This window comes from Prosopis cineraria, unplaced genomic scaffold (assembly GCF_029017545.1).
Source record: "Prosopis cineraria cultivar Desert tree isolate PC_DT_omini unplaced genomic scaffold, ASM2901754v1 PC6, whole genome shotgun sequence".
Lineage (NCBI taxonomy): Eukaryota > Viridiplantae > Streptophyta > Magnoliopsida > Fabales > Fabaceae > Prosopis > Prosopis cineraria.
The window spans coordinates 40,235,688-40,241,168 of NW_026555337.1; the positions used below are offsets into that span (position 1 = coordinate 40,235,688).

The 5,481-nt window shown below is 28.3% G+C and overlaps 1 pseudogene; it reads left to right on the forward strand.

The window, feature by feature from the left end:
- The first annotated feature begins 3,157 nt into the window (after window positions 1-3,157).
- On the forward strand, window positions 3,158-4,211 carry LOC129314166 (wall-associated receptor kinase 5-like; annotated as a pseudogene).
- Window positions 4,212-5,481: the final 1,270 nt, after the last annotated feature.

The following is a 5,481-nucleotide window of genomic DNA, read 5'->3' on the forward strand; positions in this document are numbered from 1 at the left end:
CAACAACTTCCATTGTACCAGGGGCTGCGTGTCGTTATGTGACGAACTGCAATCTCATCAAAACAAGACTAACGATGGAACTTGTTCGGGGATTGGGTGTAGCCAATTGAATATTCCTGTGGGATTCAATAGCATCAGTTTGGGTGCATCTTTTCGCGCATTCAAAAACACCCCCGTGTCGCCAATCAACAACTGTACTTATGCTTTTGTTGTCAAAGATGATGGGTTTAACTTCTCCTTTAATTATCAGCATAACTTTCCCAATGATAGCGTCCCACTCGTCCTAGATTGGAGTGTGTCAAATGTTAAGTGTCCAACTGCTTCTACTAACTATACCACAGACTATGCCTGCAAATACAACACAGATTGTGTGAATTCTACCGACAGAATTGGGTACAATTGCAAATACAAACCTGGCTTTCAAGGAAATCCATACCAACCACACGGATGTTACGGTAATTCTATATGTAATTCCAATATGTCTTTTATAACCATTTTCTCTTAATTATATACTCTCTTATCCTATTTTATAAGATATTTTTATAGGTGATTTGACATTCTAAAATATAAGACGTTTTGAAGGGTATTTGCAAGTTAACAATCGGTCGATTTAACAGAATGGCTGTTAGAAATTTTGTCATATCTAAAATATTACAAAAGTATTAATTTTTAAATTTTAGGAAGGAACAGTGTATGTGAGGACTATTTTAATAATGAGGATATATTGTATTGAATTTTTTGAAGAGGAACATGTTTTGATAGTTTTTAAATATCGATGAAATTTACAGCTATTATTGAGACACTCATTAAGTGAGTAAACATCACTCATCAAATTCAAATTAATGATTATTAATCTAATATTACCGTTCTTCATTATTTCATACTCAAATAAAATTTTCCCTTCTCTTATTAATAAAAGATATTTTGAAAGTTTATAGCAAAATTAAAATCATAAATGTATTTAATAAACTATACTATTGATATATATAATTTTGTCAAAAAATGTCTTTAAATTGGGAGAGAGGGAGTTTATAAAAAAAATTTAAAATTGATTCGGTATCTTAAAATATAAGACCAAAATAAGGCTTCATTAATTATTACTTATTATAATATTACCTTCCCTTTTTATTATGTTCTCTCTATTTAATGTTTTACAAATAAAATTCTATTAAATGTAGGGTATTTTTAAAAATTTATATTGATACTTAAAAAAATAAGATTACAATATATAATTATTAATAAAATTTATTAATATGCATAATTTATTAAATAATAATATTGATCTCCCTCCATTTTGCTAAAATTACATAAACCTCTTGTATATTTTAAAACCTACAATTCATTTCAATCATAGACACCATTGGAAATATTTTCTTAAATATTCTAAAATACTTAATTTTTTTATGGTAATTTTATCATCTCTCCCAATTTTTTGAAAAAAAATTTAAATAATTAAGATTGTTAGTATTTAAATAAATAATTTAATTTTTTTAATATTAATGATATGAAAAAACATAAACATAAACATAAATCATATTGAGCAATTTATTATGTTAAATTCTTATTTCATAATTTTCTTATAAAAATATTTTTAAATATTTTGAATTTCTTGTTCGAATATTATTTTAACTAATTTATGCATTTAATTTTGAAAAACTACTAAATAAATACATTTACATAATAAAATTTTTAAAATATAAATGAAAAAGTAAAAAATATATGCTTTAAATTTTTTTTGGAAAATTTGAATGATTTTTTGACAATATATATTTAAATAGGGGTATTTTGGTCAAATATATGTATCCTAACAGTCAACTAAAAATAAAATATTAAAAATAGAGGGAATATTTATATTTTGTAATTATTCATACTACACGAGGTTTATATAGGTTTTAACAATAAAGAAAATATCACAAAAATATTACGTATAGGTCTCACGTAAAAAAAATTAATTACTATAAGGTTCATTAATAATTAAATTGAGACCATTGAATGTTGCCAATGGCTCTAATTCAGTTATTAGCAATTGATCATGTAATAATTAATTTTTTTATGTACAAATCTAACATAATTCTCTTAAAAATAAAATAGAGATATCTATAATTAAGATAAGATATAATAGAAGGGAATAGTTACTTTTCCTCACACTGCACCTCAAAATACCATTGAAAGTTGCATTATTTACAACTCTTTACAAAAAACTCCACTTCTACTAACTTTTACTTCCTTTAATCCTATTTATGAATTACTTCTAATATATTTTTTTAGAATCAAGAAAAACTTTAAATCTCATTAATTCTATTTTAAAATTTAATAAATTTTCACTTTTACTCCTATGAGAGCAAAAATAATTACTATTAATAATTTTTAATGAGGGAAAAAAAGTAAAATTGAACATAAAAAATAGTGAAGTGCCCTATAAATTGTAGGACCAAAAGTAACTTCTCTCCATAATATAAATAGGATTTGGGGGGTATTTATATTCGCCCATCGATATTATTTATTTATTATTAATACTGATACTCTTTTCTTAATTTCAGATGTTGATGGTGCGAAAACATGAATGAATGCACTATGCCAAATCAATGCCACAATTATGATGGTAACTATAGTTGTTCTCGTCCATATCGAGTACAAAGGTGACGGCTACAAAAATGGAACAGGTTGCACTCCATCATATATCTTTACTCTTATTGCTTTAGGTGAGAATATCATCAACGACCCTGGCTCTACTGTTTTAGTTTTTAAAATATTTTTGGGAATTAAAAAAAAATTCATCATGAAACACTTTTAACAATGCTGGCATACCTAGAAGTACTAATGTAGTCTCTGTCTGTTTGAGCTCCATATATCCCAATTATTTCTTCTCATATTATTCAAAGCCCGGTTTTTATTATTAAAAGGATGATTCATAATGGATTTTGATTAGAAGAGATAAGTATAAACAAACAGAAGATCATATAGTAATCTTTACGAAAAGTCAACAATATTCAAAAGATTTTCCCTCCTCAAAATCGTATGCCAGACTACATTATATATTGCTTGCAGGTGTTAGTGTAGCTTTGTTGGTTGTCTTCACACTAATCTCCACATTATGTTGGGCACAAGAACTTTCAAGCAAATCAGACGAAGAAATTTCAAGCAAAATGGAGGCAACATGTTGCTACAACAACTTTCACAACAACATAAGTACACTGAGAGGACCAAAATATTTATAGAAGCTGAGCTTAAGGATGTCACAAACAACTTTGATGAAGGCAGAATCCTTGGTTGTGGTGGATAAGGCATAGTTTATAAGGGCATATTATAGGACAACACCTCTATTGTCATTAAGAAGTCCAAACTAGGAGGGGATCCTAGACAAATTAAGGATTTTATCAATGAAGTATCTATACTTTCTCAAATTAATCATTGGAATGTAGTTAAACTTTTAGGGTGTTGTCTTGACAATAAAGTTCCTTTGTTAGTATATAAGTTTGTTGACAATGGCACTCTTCTTGATCACATTGATCCTTTGAAGAATGAGTTTTCTATTTCATGAGAGACTCAATTAAAGATAGCTACAGAGACTGCTGAGGATATTTCATATTTACACTTTTATGCTTCCATTTCAATTATTCATCGAGATATCAAATCTACCAACATACTTTTAGAGCATAATCTCACAGCTAAGGTGGCTGATTTTGGAGCTTCAAGAATTGTTCCCTTTGATAAAACTGAACTTACTACTATGATACAAGAAACTCTTGGATACTTGGATCCAAAATACCTCCAGACAGGTCAATTGAATGAGAAGAGTGATGTTTACAACTTTGAAGTTGTGCTTGTGGAGCTACTCACGGGAGGAAAAGCAGTTCAATTTAGTAGGCCAAAACAAACAAATTTGACCATGTACTTTGTGTCCTCAATGAAAGAAGATCACTTATGAGAAATTCTTGACAAACGAGTTTTAGATCGAAAGAATACAGGGCAATTGAAGGAAGTAGCCTCATTAGCATTAAGGTGTGTTAGAGTGAGAGGAGAGGAGAGGCCTGCTATGAAGGAAGTAGCAAGGGAGCTATCTGGTTTGGTGGCCATGGAAAAACATCCTTGGGTGAAGGGTGAAAATCTTATGCCAGAAGAAAGTGAATACTTACTTGGCCATGTGCCTAATGTGGATGGAGAAATTGGTGCTAGTAGTTCAGCTTTCTATGATAGCATGCAAAAGGAGATAATTGATTAGAGATTGTAGATGGACGATGATGATTAATTTGGTATCCATATAGGTTGTTTTTCTATCCTTATACTTTTGTAGTTTTTGCTTGTTGTATGTTTGAAGCACCTTTTGATCGATGTTGCGATTATGTATGTATTCAATTGGCTGGATTTCAAAGCATTATATATTTGTTTAAGCTAATTTTCTGTTCATTCATGCAAACTTGCTAGCTAGCTAGACAGTGTCAACAAATAAAAATGTTTGTTGGTTTGGATGATTTGTCAAGCCTTTTCTTGAATTTTTTAGAAAAATATAATTTTGGTTTCATAATTGATCATTTGAACATGTAATAGTGTTGTTTTGATATATTTTTACAAAACCATGATCTTAACCTCTAAAATTGATTATCATTAAATTTGTATCCAAACAGGTACTTTGGGCCTGTTTGAATATTCATTAGAAAAAAATAATTATAAAAAATTAATTAATATGATTGATTTTGAGTATAATTGATTATATTATATGGTATAATTGATTTATAAAATTGATTCTAAGAAAAATTGAAAATTAAATTATGTAAAACCATGATTTTGTGAAAACATATCCAAACATCCTATTACATGTCAAAATCAATTATAGATTCAAAATCATAGTTTTCTTATAAATATCCAAACATTGATTATACACAACAAAATCAATTATGAACGCGAAATCATGATTTTTTAAAAAATATTCAAACACATCTATACATGCCAAAATCAATTACAAACTCAAAATTACAACTATTTCATAAGCTACTATTACCTTCTTTTCAAATCATATTTTTTAAAAAAATTATCTAAAAATCATATAAACTATTCTATAAATCATGTTTTTGAGTTTGTAATTGATTTTGACATGTGCAAGGGTATTTGAATTAAAGAAAATTATAGTATTAAATTCTTAATTGATTTTGTAATGTATAATGGATATTTGAATATGTATAAAAAACATTATTTTTATTTTATAATTAATTTTAACCTGTAATATGAGTTTATATCTATCTATATATATTTATATATATATTCACGAAACCATGATGATTGTTCGTATCCAAACTGGCACAAGAGAAGGGTAAAAAAACAGAAGAAGAAAGAAACATTAATGATTTACTTCTTCCTCCACGTGTTCGAGGAAAGCGACTTGGTTTGTGCAAATGACAATGGAATCTTCACCACCGTCACCGATGGGTTCGTCTCAAGTGTTAATTGTCTCCTCTGCCTCCTTCCCACAACTTCTGCCCAGCT